The 18,496-nt window shown below is 55.8% G+C and overlaps 1 long non-coding RNA gene across 11 annotated transcripts; it reads left to right on the top strand.

The window, feature by feature from the left end:
• Positions 1–142: 142 nt before the first annotated feature.
• Positions 143–17,215, top strand: LOC132593825 (uncharacterized). Of its 11 annotated transcripts, none has more exons than XR_009559743.1 (6): positions 143–7,252; positions 7,908–8,102; positions 8,186–9,249; positions 9,716–9,757; positions 9,838–10,098; positions 10,372–17,215. It is a non-coding gene; the product is annotated as an uncharacterized lncRNA (long non-coding RNA). The 11 variants fall into 11 exon arrangements; XR_009559744.1 differs by having other exon boundaries at positions 9,712–9,757; XR_009559737.1 differs by having other exon boundaries at positions 143–4,313; positions 4,982–7,252; positions 8,186–10,098.
• Positions 17,216–18,496: the final 1,281 nt, after the last annotated feature.

Raw genomic sequence — 18,496 nt, 5'->3', positions numbered from 1 at the left:
GCAGCACCAATAGCCTTTCATCCACACTGCTCAGGATAAAAGGGAGAAAAAGTAGAGAGAAAGAATTAGTAGAAGTAGGAAGAAAGGAAGGAAGAAGAAAAGAAGGAAAGAGGGAAAGAAAGAAAGGACGGAGGGAGGGAGGGACGGTGGGAGAAAGAAAGAAGATAAAATAAAAGTAAAATATAATGAAGTTATTAAATTAAAAAATAATTATTAAGAAAAAAATTTAAAAAAACAAGGATGGATAGAACCTCAGGACAAATGGTGGAAGCAAAGCTATACAGACAAAATCTCACACAGAAGCATACACATACACACTCACAAAAAGCGGAAAAGGGGAAAAAATCATAAATCTTGCTCTCAAAGTCCACCTCCTCAATTTGGGATGACTCGTTGTCTATTCAGGTATTCCACAGGTGCAGGTACATCAAATTGATTATGGAGCTTTAATCCGCTGCTCCTGAGGCTGCTGGGAGAGATTTCCCTTTCTCTTCTTTGTTCGCACAGCTCCCGGGCTCAGCTTTGGATTTGGCCCCGCCTCTGCGTGTAAGTTGCCGGAGGGCGTCTGTTCTTCGCTCAGACAGGATGAGGTTAAAGGAGCCACTGACTCGGGGGCTCTGGCTCACTCAGGCCGGCGGGGAGGGAGGGGCACGGAGGGCGGGGCGAGCCTGTGGCGGCAGAGGCCAGCGTGACGTTGCACCAGCCTGAGGCCCGCCGTTCGTTCTCCCGGGGGAGTTGTCCCTGGGTCCCAGGACCCTGGCGGTGGCGGGCTGCACAGGCTCCCTGCAAGGGGTGTGTGGATAGTGACCTGTGCTCGCACACAGGCTTCCTGGTGGTGGCAGCAGCAGCCTTAGCGTCTCATGCCCGTCTCTGGGGTCCGCGCTGTTAGCCGCGGCTCGCGCCCGTCTCTGGAGCTCCTTTAAGCAGCGCTCTTAATCCCCTCTCCTTGCGCACCAGGAAACAAAGAGGGAAGAAAAAGTCTCTTGCCTCTTCGGCAGGTCCAGACTTTTCCCCGGACTCCCTCCGGCCAGCCGTGGCGCACTAGCCCCCTTCAGGATGTGTTCACGCCGCCAACCCCAGTCCTCTCCCTGCGCTCCGACCGTAGCCCGAGCCTCAGCTCGCAGCCCTGCCCGCCCCGGCGGGCGAGCTGACAAGCCTCTTGGGCTGGTGAGTGCCGGTCGGCCCTGATCCTCCGTGCGGGAATCTCTCCGCTTTGCCTCCCGCACCCCTGTTGCTGTGCCCTCCTCCGTGGCTCCGAAGCTTCCCCCCTCCGCCACCCGCAGTCTCCGCCTGCGAAGTGGTTCCTAGTGTGTGGAAACCTTTCCTCCTTCACGGCTCCCTCCCACTGGTGCAGGTCCCGTCCCTATCCTTTTGTCTCTGTTTTTTCTCTTTTTCTTTTGCCCTACCCAGGTACATGGGGGGAGTTTCTTGCCTTTTGGGAGGTCTGAGGTCTTCTGCCAGCGTTCAGTAGGTGTTCTGTAGGAGTTGCTCCACGTGTAGATGTATTTCTGATGTATTTGTGGGGAGGAAGGTGATCTCCGCGTCTTACTCTTCCGCCATCTTCCCCTCATCCCCTGCCCTTGATGGTTGAATGTAGTTAACCATGTGTCCTGGGTGGGCCAGAGCTGAGGCTCAAACTGTCCAGAAAGTAGAGTCCGTGCTTCTTCAGGAACCTCTTTATGGCCCTAATTTTCAGCTGGGGGCAAACACCCCACCTTTGTCTACAGCTGACACCCAGACGTCTACAGGCCCATGTGACATACATGACGGGGGTGGCAGATCGAGGTCAGTTTTCAGTGAGCGCTATCGCCTCCCAAGAAAAAGTGCACCACGGGGACGAGGAGGTTGCGCAAAACACACAGCCCGCCCTCCAGGTCGAGTTTCCAGAGGGTGTGGTACTTAGACCCACCCTCACCAAGACACCCGGCCACACTCATGGTGCGGCCTGAGGAGCAGAGTAGCTGACTCTGGGACGTGCGGGGGCCCCTCCCCGAGGGACCATCAGGGTGGTAGGTTCTCTTCTGTCTCTGGATGTCACTGACTGGGAGAAAACTGCAGGGCCTGACATGCAGGCAGAGGAAGATATGGCCTACCAGGTGGAACACTGGTGGCCCTGCCAGCCCTCCACAGAGGGTGGGTGGCACCTGGCCTCCTGTGCAGGGTGCCCAGAGTCACCCAGGACCGCTGCGTGAGGCCTGATGTCAGTGTTCGAATGATTGCTTTCAGACCAGCGGAGAAGCCAAAGCCTTGGGTGGTTTGTGGGGGGGAAAAAAAAAAAAAGAAAACCACAATCTAAACTACAAAAAAAAACAACCACCACCCAAGTAGGGAATGTTCGTCCTAGAGATCGTAAGATAGGGGCTTGAAAATCGCCAGGCCGCACGCAAGCTTCTTGACTTGAAGCCACAGACTTGAGGCGGACGTTCTAGGCAAACCTTCCAGGAATCTAATCAGAATCACACTGAGCACCCGTCAGTCATTTTTCTGTAAATGTCTGCCCCTTAAAGACGACGTCTTGCTCGGCTGTGACCTCTCTCAGTGCACCCGTGTCACAGCCGCCCTGGCGAAGCTCCCAGACCCTCACAGCCGTCCCCGGAATCTCACTGAGGGGCGTGGGGACCTGGGCACACATCGTGGTGCCCAGAAATGCCAGCCCCTCCGCGAGATCCCAGCAGCCACAGGAGGCAGGAAGCCTGTGGGTCTGAGCCCAGGCGCTGGGGGCACGGAGCCTTTGCCCCAGAGGAGAGGGGTGAACAGACTGCAGGCGTGACAGACGCAGGCTGATAGCTTTTAAGCCGCCCCCCTGCACCTGTTCACGGCTGGTTGGGAGCCCCCTGTGGTACGTTTTATGCCTGTGAGACATTCGAACCACAGGAGTCCCTCCCAGCCTGTGCACGACCCTCGCCCTGGCCCCAGTCCCTAAATACCAGAAAAACCCCACGCCCGTCTTCCCCTGCAACCTCATTTGGGGACCTGCTTGGGAAGCCTGCCCGCTCTCCCCAGGAAGCCTCCTTGTGTGAGTAAAGAACCTTCTGTACCTTCTTGGCGTGTGTGGGGTTCATCGTTTAAACCCCTGGGGCCAGCTTCCGACGAGACCCACCCTGGTTCCGCAGGTGCCCCCAGCGTGGCCACAGGGAGCACGGCCTTGGGCTCTGGATTAACTAAATGAAGTTCAGCTGTGAGTGGGGACGCAGGTGGGCCCCTCTCCCCACTGGACTGTGCACACAGCTAGGACCGGGGGCCAAGTGTGCCTCAGGAGACATTTGCATAAAGCTTTTAATTAAAGTCACTGGCTGAACAGAGGCTAGTGGGATGGGGACGCCCCACCCGACAAAGGGAGAGGGAGAGGGCGCTGACCTGGATGAGGGGGGCCGTGAGGACGGAGAGAAGGGGATAGTGTCCAGATGTGTCTTGCAGGGCGTGTTTGCGGAACCCAGCACCTACCCTGAGCATCGGGAAAGGAGCCTGTGGCCATCTCCTTAGTCTTATGCGTGTGGCCCATAAATCTTGCCTATGTCCCTCAGCGGCATTATTAGTGGCAATATTGCCGTGTCCCTTAGCCTGTTTTGGTGCGTGTGGCAGCTAGAGCCACCCACCGTTACCTGTGAGATATGGGCGGATCCCTCATGTTAGCATTTATGTCAATAATGGGGGCATTTCTATTTTGAGCCAGAGGACAAGGGATCTAATATCCGACATCTTGATCATTCCTTCAAGAGCTTAGTTCATTGCACATGATCAATATTTAATATAACTTCCTCAGTTATTAAAGCTCTGCTTCTTTAAAAACAATGATGTGCCCTCTCCTGCCACGGGATTCAGTGACACCGGAGCCCTGGGAGCCTGTGATGCTGGTCACTCTGTGGTAATGATGGATTCCCTTCTTCTGCAGGTATATTCTTCTCTTTGTAAAACTGCACTTGATTGGGACAAACGCATGGATGATGTCTTGAAAAATGACCCAAACTGAGCTTTTGGGAGAGAGTAAGATCTCAGTATAACCAATCTTTGCAAAGAAGAAAGACAGGAAAGTAATAAGTGACTCAAAAGAACACTAGGGTTGGGGACAGGAAGGACCAAGGGCTCCCCAAATAAGAGGCTTGTTCGGTTCAAAGTGCTAGTGATGGGATCACCTTCCAACGTGGTCCTAGGAGTCACAATGCTTGGGTTTCAAATCCTCATTCTACCTCTGTGACACAGGCACGTGAACTCAATCCTCAATACTGCTCCCCCTTCCCTGTGTTCCAGATGGGGAAACTGAGGCACGGAGAAGTTAACATATGCAGAGAACTTAGAAGATGGCTCAACACGTGGTGAGTCCAATATAAATGGTAGTTACTTGAAAACTGGCAGCTGGCTAAGGGCTACGCACGAGATGAATAGGGTTCATCTCCTAAACTACCAGCAACGGTAGCAAGGTTGCAGGATACAAGGTTAATACACAAAAGTCAACCACTTTCCTATTCACCAGCACAACCTGGGCACTGGGACTTTCAAAATCACCCCAGTTGATTCTTATACACAGCCAATGTTGGGAACCCCGGCTCCAGGGCATTCAGGCACCCCTGACCCACCAACCGAGGCCTGATGAACAGGCGGCTTTACGTGATCATAATAGCAAGTTTGCATCCTGCTAAGAAAAGTCAGCTATCTTGCTATTTCGCCATCCTAATCATCCTAACATTGGAGTGCGTGGCATAATTTGCAATCTTAATGAGAACTACTTCCTTAGTCTTAATTGGATTCCAAGTTACATTAATTCTTTATAAAAATCTCTCAATATATTATGCTTACTAGGCCAGAAATATTTTGTTCACGCTGCATTTTAAACATGAGAGAGAGAGGGAAAAGAAAAAAGAACAGAGCAGATAGCTCATTTAAAAATACTCTAAAAGGCAAAAGCAGCCCTTCACACACGCCAGCGTGGCAGACGTGGATTTAGTCCCAGCTCATGTTGTAGAAACAAGACTTCTTTTTGCAGGAAACGGAAAACAGCAGCCCAGGAAGCAGCGTGACTCGGGGCTCACGACCTGCCCGGCTGGAGACACACCCCTGCCGAGGTCACCTAACCTCTTTGAGCCCCTGTTTCCTCAGGTCAGGAAAGAGAAGAAGCCAGCTCTCACTACCTGTGTGGGGCAGGTGCTGGGCCAGGCCCCTGTGTTTACAACTTAATGAGAGAAATTCTAAGATTTGCTTTAACTCAGGTGAAATGGAGGCCCAGGCACATGAAGTGAATCGTCCAAAATCACATAACCAGGAAAGGCAGAGACAGGACTCAAAGCTGGGCACCTCTGAGTGCAAAATCCTTCTGTCTGCATCACTCTGGCTTAACAATTCCAACTGAGATTAAAAAAAAAAAAAAACCAGTTCAGATCTGAAGACACCACGCCAAGCGAAATCAACCAGACTAAAAGGACAAACACTGGGTGACTCCGCTGACACGAGGTGTCCAGAGCAGTCAGATCACAGAGACAGAAGGTAGGATGGCGGGTGCCGAGACTGGGCGTGGCAAGAAGGGAAGTTAGTGTTTAACGGGGACACAGTGAAACATTTCTGGAGATGGATGCCCAGGGATGCGGACACACACGACGCTACTCAGCTGTCCACTTAAAGATGGCTAGGATGGTAAATTTTATGTTATGAGTATTTTACCACAATAAAAAAAGATAAACTATATTTAAAAAAAACCATGTGCCGAGAAATGAGCAAATAGAGGGACTGAGACCCACTTTAGGGCATGAAAAGCAGTGGAATGCCTGAGCCCACGACTGCCTGCCCGGCAGCTGGCTCCTCCCACCGAAGGCTGAGCCCAGGGATTCGTCCTCCAAGGCGGGAGGGAGAGGAAACCCAGAGCTCCTGATGTCAGGTGCCTGGTGACCTGGGACAGCTCCTCAGTAACTTTTCCAAACCCCACCAGGAAGCCAACGGCACCAGGTGCCATGAGACGCGGTAAGATGCGGCTTTGCTTCAGGCTAAGCCCCTCACCCCGGGGGAGGATGATCCAGTGGCCGGGGCAGGTGTGCTGCACCACATCCTGCAGGGGTTCATCCACTGGGGGCCCGACTCAGCAACGGCCCCACTCCAGACCTACTGAATCAGAAGCCCAGGGAGGGACCCCGGCCATCTGGGCTTTAACATGCCCCCCAGGTGAGTCTGCCGGCCGCCGGTGTTTGAGGACCAGCTGTGTGTCTCGCTCCCCATGAGGGAAACACAGTCACTTATGTACTCACGGAATCGCCAACAGAGCCTTTAGAAAACATTAGAAACAGGGAGACAGGAGGGCTGTCATGACAAATGTACACTCAGTGTGGACCGGCCTTGGTGACAGTAGCAAACGTTGCCAGAGTGGCCAGGACAGTCAATGTGGTCAGCGGTTCGAGACAGAGACGGGACTCGTAACGCTGGTGACCGTTCTGAGAAGCCAGGGAGACCAGGGTCTGTCCTCAGAACAGGGCAGATGAGGGAAGGAAAAGTGGGACCTTGGAAAGGAGGCACTGAGCAGGGTAAGAAGCGTACCGGAGTGAAGACCAGTGAGATCGCGCAGCACCCAGATCGTAGGGGGCAGAGAGGCGGGGCGACAGCCGCAACGTTGGGGGTAAGAGTCACAGACCGTTCTTCCCAAGGCCACGCGCTCTTGGTGTCAGACCCTGAGCAACACAGACAGCGAGAAACCCCTCACACAGTCCCGTGTGGGCAGCAGGTGTCCCTGGTGGGCACACCGTCAGCGGCCGATGCTGTGTGCTGTCGACTGTCCTATTGTGGCCTCACCCTTCACCCCGGATCTACTGGATCTGGAAGCAGAGGGGGGTCACTTTCATGTCTTTGAGCAGAATAGTACAATTCTCAAGGCAGGACTTATGCTGGTGAGACTTGTGTGTTTGGGACTTGCTGGCCCTCGTCCTCTCGGAAAGGGATCCTGCAGCATCTCGGGTTGCACCCCTGCTCACACTGTGACGGACAGGGTGTCAAGGGCTGTCACCTGAGGCCACATCGGGGATTATTGCACCCCTGCTCACACTGTGACGGACAGGGTGTCAAAGGGCTGTCACCTGAGGCCACATCGGGGATGACACCTGAGGTGAAGGTCAATAGGTCATACCTTATAATCCAGAAAATCCAGTTTCATGTTGCTCTCTCTTTTTTCTTCTTTCGAGCTTCCTGAGGCTTAGAGAAAGGCTTCTCTGAAGTCCAGCCTGGTCTTAGTCACACTCTGGGGATATGAAGATACAGTCATCAGTCCCTGCGTGGCTGAGTAAGTATAAAAACACATACAGGGCTTCCCTGGTGGCGCAGTGGTTGGGAGTCCGCCTGCCGATGCAGGGGACACGGGTTCGTGCCCCGGTCTGGGAAGATCCCACATGCCGCGGAGCGGCTGGGCCCGTGAGCCATGGCCGCTGAGCCTGCGCGTCCGGAGCCTGTGCTCCGCAACGGGAGAAGCCATAACAGTGAGAGGCCCGCGTACCACAGAAAAAAAAAAAAAAAGAACAAGAAAAATCGAGAAAAAATACTTCAAAACACGTATTTTGCTCACAAGTCCGCAGTTTTGGCCGGCAGATCTCAGGGCGGGTGGATGTCCCTGCCCCAGCGCGTGTCAGCTGTGGCAGTTCATGGTGGGGACTCGAGAGTCCTCTGAAGGGATCTTGCCCACTCACGGGGCTGGCAGGCGATGCTGGCAGGCGATGCTGGCTGGGACGGGGAATGGAGTTGACGGACCCAGTCCACTCTGTCTTCCACAGATGCATTTGGCTGCAAGGAAAGAGGCTTAAATTAATCAAAGAACAGTGGCTGAAATTATAAGGACTTGGCTGTGGAGGGAGGGAGTTGCAGGGTGAAGGAATTCAGAGGCTCAGTGAATCCCAGGCTCTTGACCGGACCTGGGAAGGGTCTGACGTTTTATCTACTTGCAGAGCCACTGTTTCATGAACACTGGCGGCCACGGCTCCTGACTTCACACAAGATCTCAGGATGAGAAGGGAGGCAACCAAGGTCTCTTCAGGCTAAACTGCAGTCCAGAGCTGGAGAACTGACATGGTCTTGAGTGAAGAAGGTACAGGTGAACTAGTGATACTGGTCCACGAGCAAGTCCACTGTTTTATCAGAAGGTCAGTCTCTTCTCACAAGCTCCACGCTGACTGCTCCCAGGTTCCAACGCGAAACCACGGCTCCATTGGTTCTGTTTCTCCAGGGAATCCTGACCAGTACGGGGACATGAAGACAACGGTCTGCATCCGGGCAGGCTCACCCTGCTTCATACCTATTTCTCTGGACGGTGGGAAGCGTGCATCAAGCCCGAGTAGCCACAGGACTCGGGGGACCTGGCCCCAGGGGACCCTCACTCTCACGCTAGGACATTCGCCGGGACCCTCTGCTTCAGCTCTGTCCCGTAGGTCGGGGCTGAATGGCAGAAGGAGGGAGCAGCTCCGGCCACAGCCAGGCTCTCGGAAATGGGGCTCGCCACCTCCACTTGCAGATTCCCAGGCCAGGCAAGGTCAGGTGCCACAGGGACAGGCCCTGTTTCCTCCGCTCCTGCCTTCCTCTGCTGAGCCTTCTTACCAAGCCCACACGGCAACATAATCCTCCTCACAGCACCAGCCTGCCCGGAAGCTTCGGCCCTCAGTGCACCTCGGCTGGAAGACGTGACGGCTCAGAGTGAACGAGGCCAGGCCCCCACGATGCAGAGCTGACAGGGCAGGGAGGCGGGGAGTGCGCTCAGCTGGGAGCCCAGCCATGCGGAGGGTTTGCGTGGGGAGCAGATCAGGGTCAAGGGCAGAACGGAGGTGTCCACCTCCTAGAACCCGGCGCTGAGAACCCGTGGGACTGGTGGATGCAGGGCAACTTCCTGCCGACGCTTGTCGACCTCCACAGGTGGGTCTTGGCTTCCAAAAGAGACTAGAACTTAGGGATGATAATCTTGTCTCACCCACCGTGCCCTCCACGGAGCTGTGTTGTCACGGAGGCAGCTCAGTTGAGATTTCCACACTGTAACGTGTTTAGAATCAAAGCACTGATTCAGAAGAAATCCTCCGAAACCTTACGTGGAGCCAGCCCGCCTGCTCCGTTCCTTTGCACAGGTACCCTAACCTCCAGCGCCAGAGGGCCAGTTGGTATGTGCCCGTTTCCCTCTACTTCTGGGAGAAAAGAAAAGTACTCGAAAGTCTTCAGCGAGGTGAAGCACAAAACCAGAGAGCCGTAATGAACCTGCTGGCAGGAAGATTACGGTGGATAAAGGGGTTTCTCAGACCCAAGGCGGTAAGTAGCAGAGGTGGGGACCAATTCATTCTTTCACTTGAGGTGCCTTTGGCCATTCAGCTGCTGAGTCCAGGAGACTCAGGGTCCCCTCCCACAGTGTAAGGGGTCCTCCTCCCATCGGCCCAGGGATGGGAACGGGATGCGGGGGCCAGGGAGGCGAGGGAAAGGGGACGGGGGTGCACACGATGCGGCACGGCCAGAATCCTCCCTCGCCATCCTCGGAGGCCGGCCCTCCCTCCCTCCGTCCAGCCCCCAAGAGGGCCTCAGGGTCCCAAAGCACAGGTGCAGGTAAGTCTGTGGCTCTCCTCCCCCACCCAGCCCCCATCCCAGCCCGTCCGGGGGCCACGGCAGCCTCAGCTGGCCGGTCCAGCTTGCTCCAGCCTCGGTTTCTCTTGTACAACAGCCTGGCAGCTCCGAACAGGGAACTTACTTACTGTGCTTCTTGTCACTTCTGTTTTTGAGTCAGCGGCTCCGTGGAGCAGAAGATGCTGTGGGGAAAAGCTTCCAGGTCAGGGAGGCGCTCACCCACCGGCTGCTCGGTCTGAAGTGACAGCCACCTTCACTGAACACGCAGCTCTGTCCACACAGCCCCCAACCCCCCATCGAGGTCTCTTAAAGTGTCCTTCGTGCCCATCAGGCAGCGGTTAGAGAGTAGACGAGGGCTACGTGACACAGCATCCTGCCTGTGAGGACCCGCCCGCTCAGACCCACGTCTGGACGCAGAACTGACGGCCTGCAGTTGGAGGAGGGCGATTTAATACCTGCTCCTTCCAGGCAGGAGTGAGGACCCAGGCCGGGCACCAACACCACCCCGCTCTCCCAGGCTCCATCAGGGGCACGTTCCATGCGGTAGGAAATGCCTATTTTCAGGCAGAAAGAGCCTTGGGAAGCAGTTTTGGGTTAGACCACTCTGACTGCATACCCTACACGCAGAAGGCTCAGCTGGAGGGCCGGGAAGCCGCTGGGCTCCAGACCCCGGGGTGGAGGACGGGCCCAGCGGCGATGTCCACCTGCACTGGGCAGCTGGTCACTTGAGGGCAGGGGATGACAAGGCGGGTGGGAGGCCCCGCAGGGGTGCTGAGGGCCCCTGCGCCGGGTGACACCTCATCCTGGTTCTTTCAGACACATCCAGGCGGGAAGCTTCCGAGGTGCACGAGGCAGTGCTGACCCCTTGTGGAAGGTCCCTGCACTTCTCCGTGAACTAGCTTCCCAGCCAGCTGGTTCCTGACAGCACGTGTAGCAGCGGCGCTAAAATCCACGTATCGCTGGATTTGGGTCCACCGACGCTCCCGCTATGGAGTAGGCATCATTCTCACCTTGTTACAGGCGAGGAAACTGAGGCTCAGAAACCGTATGTGAGTAAGGCCAGCAGGTCCGGGGAAGGGCCCAGGGAGCCGGGCGGAACCCCCGCCAAGGAGGCGGATGCAACCGACCGGTCTTCCCGCTCCCCGAGGGGCGGAACCCCCGCCAAGGAGGCGGATGCAGCCGACACCCAACCTTGCCACAACACCCGAAAGGTTACCACAAAAGGGGGCTGCTTCACACAGCAAGCGCCTCCCCTGCGTCCGCTCGATAAATTTTGTTGGCGCCCGCACCCGGGCGCGACTTCTCTGGCCCCTTTCTCTCGGACCAGTGAACCTCGCCCGGGAGCGCTCCCAAATAAAGCTTGTTTAAGCTCTCCTCCGTCTTTGGTGCCCTTCCTTACATTTGGTGCCGAAACCCGGGAGGGGTACCCAGCCCCACAAATTACTGCAGGGCCATCCCTCCCCGGCCCCCCAGGGGACGACTGGCGACCTCTGCTCACCCACCCGATCCGGCAGAAGCGGGGTAAGTTCCTCCTTCGTTCCCCTCGACCCCCGGGGTCCCTACCCACTGGACTCCCTGTCCTTAACCGCGGCCGCGTCAGGGACTCCTCCATCCTCCCTCCGAGCCTCGGGCGATTGTGGAGACGTCCCAACCGCCTGACTGCTCTCCCAGCCGCCGTGACCAGAGATTGAGACCGGAGACGTCTCTCTCTTTCTCTGTTCACCCGGGGACAGACCGGAGGTCATGGGGACTTCAGAATCCAAACCAGATCCTAAGGCACCCCTGGGGTGTCTCCTGGCCCACTTTTCAAAACTCGGCTTTTCTCAAGATCTCCGCCGCAGGCGGCTCGTATTCTATTCCACCGAGGCCTGGCCACGGTACCCTCTAGAAAATCAATCTAAATGGCCTCCTGAAGGGACTTTCGATTTCAACATCCTCCGCGATTTAGATAACTACTGCCGCAGGACGGGTGAATGGTCCGAGGTCGCCTACGCCCAGGCCTTCTGGTATTTACGCTCCCGCCCTTCCCTCTGCATCGATTGTTCCACTTCCCAGATCCTTCTTGCCAAACAGACATCTCCTACATCCAAGCCCCTAATTTCCTTTGACGATGACCCCTCTCCACTCGCCGACCCACCCGAATCTCTCGCCTCTCCCCCGTCCAGAGCTCCTCTCCAACCCCCACCCTACCCTGGACCGGCCCCTCTCCCTCCCGAACCCACTCCAGCACCCCCCCCCTCACCTCTCCCCCGCTTCCTCTCCCTCAGTCTCTCTCCCATCACCCCTCTCCTCGCCGGTCAGCTCACACACCCACTCTCACCACCACGACTCCCAAAACCCAAACCTTCTCTGTCCCTTAAGAGAGGTGGCCGGAGCGGAAGGATTAGTTAGGGTTCATGTTCCCTTTTCCTTCCAAGATCTCTCTCAAATAGAAAAGCGATTAGGCTCCTTTCCTGCCGAGTCCTCCCGCTACATCAAAGAATTTCGCTACCTCTCTCAAGCTTATGATCTAACCTGGCACGACATCTATGTGATCCTATCTTCCACTCTGACCCCCCGAGAGGGAATGAATTCAAACTGCTGCCCGTAACCACGCAGATCAGGTCCACCTCACTGATAACTCTATGCCCGTCGGAGCCTCTGCCGTGCCTGGCACTGATCCGGGCTGGAGTTATCAGAACGGCCAAGACGGTCACCGCAAACGCGATCTAATGATCCAATGCCCCTTGGCTGGTATGCAGGCTGCCTCCCACAAGATTGTCAGCTTCGAAAAGCTAAAAGAGATAACCCAAGAGCCCAGTGAAAATCCAGCCGTTTTCCTCAACCACCTTACAGAGGCCCTAACTCTCTACACCCGCTTGGACCCTGACACCCCCGCAGGCGCAACGGTCTTGGCCACCCACTTTACCACCCAATCAGCCCCTGATATCAGAAAAAAAAACGTAAGCGGGCAGAGGACGGCCCCCAGACTCGCATTCGAGACCTGGTAAAAAAGGCCTTTAAAGTCTACAATGCCCGTGAAGATTTGGTAGGGTCCAGCCGGCAGGCCCGGATGCACCAGGAGGTGGCCCTCCAAGCCCAAGCCCTCGTAGCCGCCCTGCGGCCGGCCATCTCCCATGGACAACATCCACGGGACCCGCCGAAGGCAACCCCACCAGGGGCCTGCTTCAAGTGCGGAAAGGAGGGGCACTGGGCTCGCCAATGTCCCAATCCCCGGCCTCCTTCCAAGCCCTGCCCTGGCTGCGGGCTAACAGGCCATTGGAAGAGTGACTGCCCTACGGCCGGCCCTCCCTCAGCGCCTCCACGCGGAGGGCGAACCGACCCAACGGCTCTACCACTCGAACTCCTGGGATTGGCTGACGACTGACATCACCCGGACTCAAAGACCCCCATCACCCTCGCCGAGCCCAGGGTAACGCTACAGGTAGCGGGTAAGTCCATCTCATTCCTGGTGGACACGGGGGCTACTTATTCGGTCTTGCCTACATATTCTGGGCCAGGTTTTCCTTCCCAGATCTCGGTTATGGGCATCAACGGTAAGCCGTCCTTCCCGCTCCAGACCGGCCCCCTCTCATGTTACATCGAGAGGCTCCCTTTTACTCATTCTTTCTTAGTCATACCTCCTGCCTGGTTCCTCTGCTAGGTCGTGATGTTCTCTTCCAATTAGGGGCCTCTCTCCAACTGGCCAGGCTTGATCCTAAGGCCCCCTCCTCTCAACTCCTGCTCCCCCTCCTCGGTCTGGTAGCGGAACCCTCTCCCTCCTCTCTCCCTCCTCCCATCTCCCCCAACCTGATAGACCCCCAGGTCTGGGATACATCAAAACCCATAATAGTGATACACCACCCCCCCTGTCCTAATCCATCTTAAACACCCCTCCAAGTTTCCATCCAGGCCCCAATTCCCCAGCTCTGAGACTCATCTAAGGGGCTTACAGCCTATTATCACCAGACTCTTAGACCAGGGGCTCCTCGTCCCCACGGACTCTCCCTGCAACACCCCCATCCTGCCTGTCCGCAAGGCCTCAGGAGATTACCGCCTGGTCCAGGACCTCCGACTGACCAATGAGGCGATAATTCCCCTCCACCCAGTTGTGCCAAACCTGTACACTTTGCTCACCCATATTCCCCCGTCCACCACCCATTTTACGGTCCTCGATCTCAAAGATGCCTTCTTTTCTATCACCCTGCACCCTGATTCCTACTTCCTTTTTGCTTTCACCTGCACAGATCCGGACACCCAGGCTTCCCGCCAGCTCACCTGGACGGTTCTTCCCCAGGGCTTCCGCGACAGCCCCACCTCTTTGGCCAGGCTCTGGCGCGGGACCTCGCTTCCTGCCCTCTCACCCCCAGTATAGTCCTCCAATACGTGGATGACCTCCTCCTCTGTAGCCCATCTCTCAGCCTCTCAAAACAGCACACTGCTGACCTCCTCAATTATCTCGGCTCTCGCGGCTATCGGGTCTCTCCAGCCAAGGCCCAACTGTCTACACGCTCAGTAACCTACCTGGGGATTCACCTTACCCCCACAAGGAGCCTGACAGCCGACCGCACCCAGGCCATCCGCGACCTCCAATCTCCAGAGACAGCTGACCAGATTCTCTCCTTTCTGGGCCTAACAGGATTTTTCCGACACTGGATCCCTAACTTTGCTCTTCTTGCTAAGCTCCTATATTTAGCTGCTAAAGAAACCCCCCAAGGACCCCTTACCTCTCCCTCCACTGTTCAACGGGCCTTTCTCACCCTCAGAGACACCCTGCTATCCTCCCCTCCCCTCTCTCTGCCTAACCCAGACCGTACTTTCCACCTCTTTGCAGATGAACGGACCGGAATAGCAACTGGACTCCTTGCCCAACCCGTAGGGCCTTCCTTTCGCCCCGTGGCCTACCTTTCCAGACAACTTGACCCGACCATTCGGGGACGGCAACCATGCCTCCGAGCTGACCAAACAAACACTCAAACTGACCCTGGCCCGCCCCTGACTGTATTCTCCTCCCACCGACTGGCCGACCTCCTAGGCCACAAGTCTCTCTCTCTCTCGGGCCCCTCCTGCATCCAGGAATTCCACCTGCTGTTCATTGAAAACCCTGCTATCTCCCTCGACCTCTCCCCCCGCCTAAACCCGGCCTCCTTCTTGCCTATCTCCGATACCGGGACCTCCCCTTCCCACTCCTGCCCCCAAGTCGTAGAGGCCCTCAGCCCGCCGAGGGAGGGACTCTTTGATGCTCCACTGTTAAACCCGGACCGCACCCTCTTCGTAGATGGCAGCTCAATACTCGGCCCCGACGGACGCCGCCGGGCGGCCTACGCGGTAGTAGCCATCTCAACCATTATCGAGGCCAACCGCCTCCCAGAAGGGACAACCTCTCAAAGGGCTGAACTGATCGCACTCATGCGGGCCCTTGACCTCTCTAAGGGCCAAAGGGTCAATGTCTATACAGATTCAAATACGCCTTCCTGATCGCACACAGCCGTTCGGCTCTTGGGAGGGAGTGCGGATTTTTGACCACCAAGGGCTCCCCGGTGGTCAACGCCTCCCTCATCGCAGAACTCCTGGATGCCCTCCAGCTGCCTGAGGAGGTGGCAATCACCCACTGCAGGGGCCACCAGGCTCCCTCTAACCCAACAGCACACGGTAACTCAGAGGCCGGCTCCGTGGCCCGCGAGCTCGCCAAAGAGGCCCCTCCAGCTCCGATCTTGTTCCTCACCACCTCAATCCGACCCGCATACGACCCCCACGAAGAGACGGCCCTACTATCCAAAGGGGGCCACCAGGCCGAAAAAGGATGGATTTTTATGGACAACAAAGTTGCCCTCCCTTCAGCCCAAGCGGCCAGCCTCCTAGCAGACATCCACAAGTCCCTACGCATTGGCCCGAGGGCGATGTTCCGTTTCCTAGATCCCCTCTTTTACATGCCTGGACTCGAGATGCCATCTCACAAACTCACGCGGCTTGCCAGACTTGCGCGTCCGTCTCTCCACAAGGAGGCCTACGGCCCCGAATCCCTACTCACCAGATGCGCGGACACCAACCTGGCGAGGACCGGCAGACTAACTTCACCCATGTGCTCCGCCATAAACGCTTCCGATATTTGCTCACTCTCGTTGACACCTTTTCAGGTTGGATCGAGGCCTTCCCAACGGCCCGAGAAACGGCAGACACGGTCGCCACCATCCTTCTGCAACGTATCATCCCCCGATTTGGCCTGCCGATCTCCATCCAGTCGGACAACGGACCCGCCTTCATCTCACAGGTGGTTCAACAGGTTTCTCCGCAGCCGTATACAAGAAGTCTGTCGGGTGGCGGTGAATCAGATGCTCCTCCACCCACATGCCTTACTACCCACAGAACCCCCCGCTGCCGCCCTCCCCTAACCTCCGGACCGCTGGCCGCCCGACTCCCTTCCGGCGCCCCCGTACAGCAGGAAGTAGCCAGAGACCAAACGTCGCCCCATTACACCAAAGAAGTCGGGACGTAGGGCCAGCAAGTCCGGGGAAGGGCCCAGGGAGCCAGACAGAACCCCCGCCAAGGAGGCGGATGCAGCCGACCGGTCTTCCCGCTCCCCGAGGGGCGGAGCCAACGGCTCTGAGGCTGATGCAGCCGACACCCAACCTTGCCACAACACCCGAAAGGTTACCACAAAAGGGGGCTGCTTCACACAGCAAGCGCCTCCCCTGCGTCCACCCTATAAATTTTGTTGGCGCCCGCACCCGGGCGCGACTTCTCTGGCCCCTTTCTCTCGGACCAGTGAACCTCGCCCGGGAGCGCTCCCAAATAAAGCTTGTTTAAGCTCTCCTCCGCTTTTGGTGCCGTTCCTTACAGTGACCTGCCCAGGGCCATGCAGCCAGCGGAGGGCCGATGGGCGACCAGAGCTCCGGCCACAGGCAGGGCCCTGCTCCCCGCTCTACCTCCGTGCTGCCCCTCCCCTAACCCCACCCTCTCCTGATCACTGCAGCGTTACAGTGAGTCTTCAGCAGGAGCGTCAGCCCTCTGTTTCCTCCTTCAACATCGTGCTGGCCGCTCTTCTCAGACCAGCCCTGGCCCAGCCACACCCTCTCCTGAGCCCAGCCCCCCTGCACCGCACCCTCTGGCCAGGCCAGGCGCCTGCCTGCCCATCCTCCAGGAATAGTGGCCGCTGTATAGACCAGTGCCAGCCCACAGCCTGGCAAAGGGCTTGTTTTGTCTGAGTCTGGTTTCCCCCCAGCAGACTGCGGGTTCCTGCGGGACCGCCGTGTGGGAGGGGTCCCTGCCCTAATCCTTCATTGCCCCCTCTTGCCCAGCCGAGAAGCAGTAGCTGTTCTTTCATACCTCTTACCTCTGTACTCCTCGGGGTCCTCTTAAGGAATTAACCACCTGGTAGGACTTCACCTGTTAGGAATTAACCACCTTGTCTTGTTCTGCTTAATAATTCTTTATAGAATTCCCTGGTGGTCCAGTGGTTAGGATGCCACATTTCCACTGCGGGGGGCACAGGTTCAATCTCTGGTCGGGGAGCTAAGATCCCGTAAGCTGCAGGGCCAAAAAAAAAAAAAAAAAATCTTTATATTAAAATACCCCTGTTCAAATAACCAGTAAATTTCTGTCTCCCAATTGGACACTGACAGGCCCCCCGGCCGAGCTCCAGGCTGGCAAGAGGGGGAGTGTCTCTGGCAGACTCCCCGCCCCAGGGCACAAAGCAGAGTGGGGATAGGGGGTTGGGGGATGGGGTGTGCCTGTGGAGATACGGGAGAATCACTCAACAACGAACTGAGGGTGAAATAAAGATATTTTCAGATGAAAAGAATGAGTTTTTTTCCATCAGCAGATACTCACTGAAACAAATTCTAAAATAACATACTTCAGGACACAACGAAGTGATCCCAGATGGAAGTCTGAAATATGCAAAGAAAGGATAAGCAAAAATAATGATAAATATTGGGATAAATCTAAAAGGACATGAAACAATGCTATCTTATGAGGTTAAAAAAAGGGAACACGCAAGTCAGACGGTGGGGGGGAGCTATGGACAGAATCGTATTTCCCCAAAATTCACACGTTGAAGCCCTACTCCCACTGTGATATACCATTTGGAGGCAGGGCCTTTGGGAGGTGATTAAGTTATGAGAGGGGCCCTCATGACGGGATCGGTGCTCTTATAAGAAGAGACCCCAAGGACTTCCCTGGCCGTCCAGTGGTTAAGACTCCGCCTTCCAGTGCAGGGGGTGCGGGTTCGATCCCTGGTCGGGGAGCTAAGGTCCCACATGCCTCGTGGCCAAAAAACCAAGACATAGAACAGAAGCAATATTGTAACAAATTCAATAAAGACTTTAAAAATGGCCCACATCCAAGAGTAAATCTTAAACAAACAGAAAAAGAAGAGACCCCAAACAGCTCTCCCTCTCCCCCTGCCCGGCCGTGTGAGGACACAGTGGGAAGGCGGCTGTCTGCAAACCAGGACGGGGGGCCCCACCAGAATCCAGCCACACTGGCACCCTGATCTTGGACTTCCAGCCTTTACAACTGTGAGAAAATACATTTCTGCTGTTTAAGCCACGCAGGCTGTGGTACTTCATTATGGCAGCTGAGCTAAAACAGGGATAAATGCTGCAAAGACCCTTGTATTGTCCTGAAGGAGTGAGCAGACAGGGCTGGCACCCAGGCGGCGTGAACCTGTACATCGTCCCAAGTGAATTGGCCACTAGGGTTCTGATTGGTCCGTGTGTGTCATAAAACAAATATTTTTATCACCTCTGCAGAAAATTATTGACTAACTTTAGACTTTGATAAATTAAGCTTTCATATTATAATTCTTAGAGTAATGACCCATTAAAATTTTTCCATTTAAAACACAGAAACTGTCAGAATGAGGAAAATATCCAAATATTTGCTAACAAGAGGCATATCTAAAACATAAGAATACAGACGTTGAAAGTAAAAGGACAGTAAAACATGCAACAGGAAGATG

Source organism: Globicephala melas, chromosome 18 (genome assembly GCF_963455315.2).
Source record: "Globicephala melas chromosome 18, mGloMel1.2, whole genome shotgun sequence".
Classification (NCBI taxonomy): Eukaryota; Metazoa; Chordata; class Mammalia; order Artiodactyla; family Delphinidae; genus Globicephala; species Globicephala melas.
Note: the sequence above shows the minus strand (reverse complement) of the source record. Positions and strands in the feature narration are given on the sequence as shown.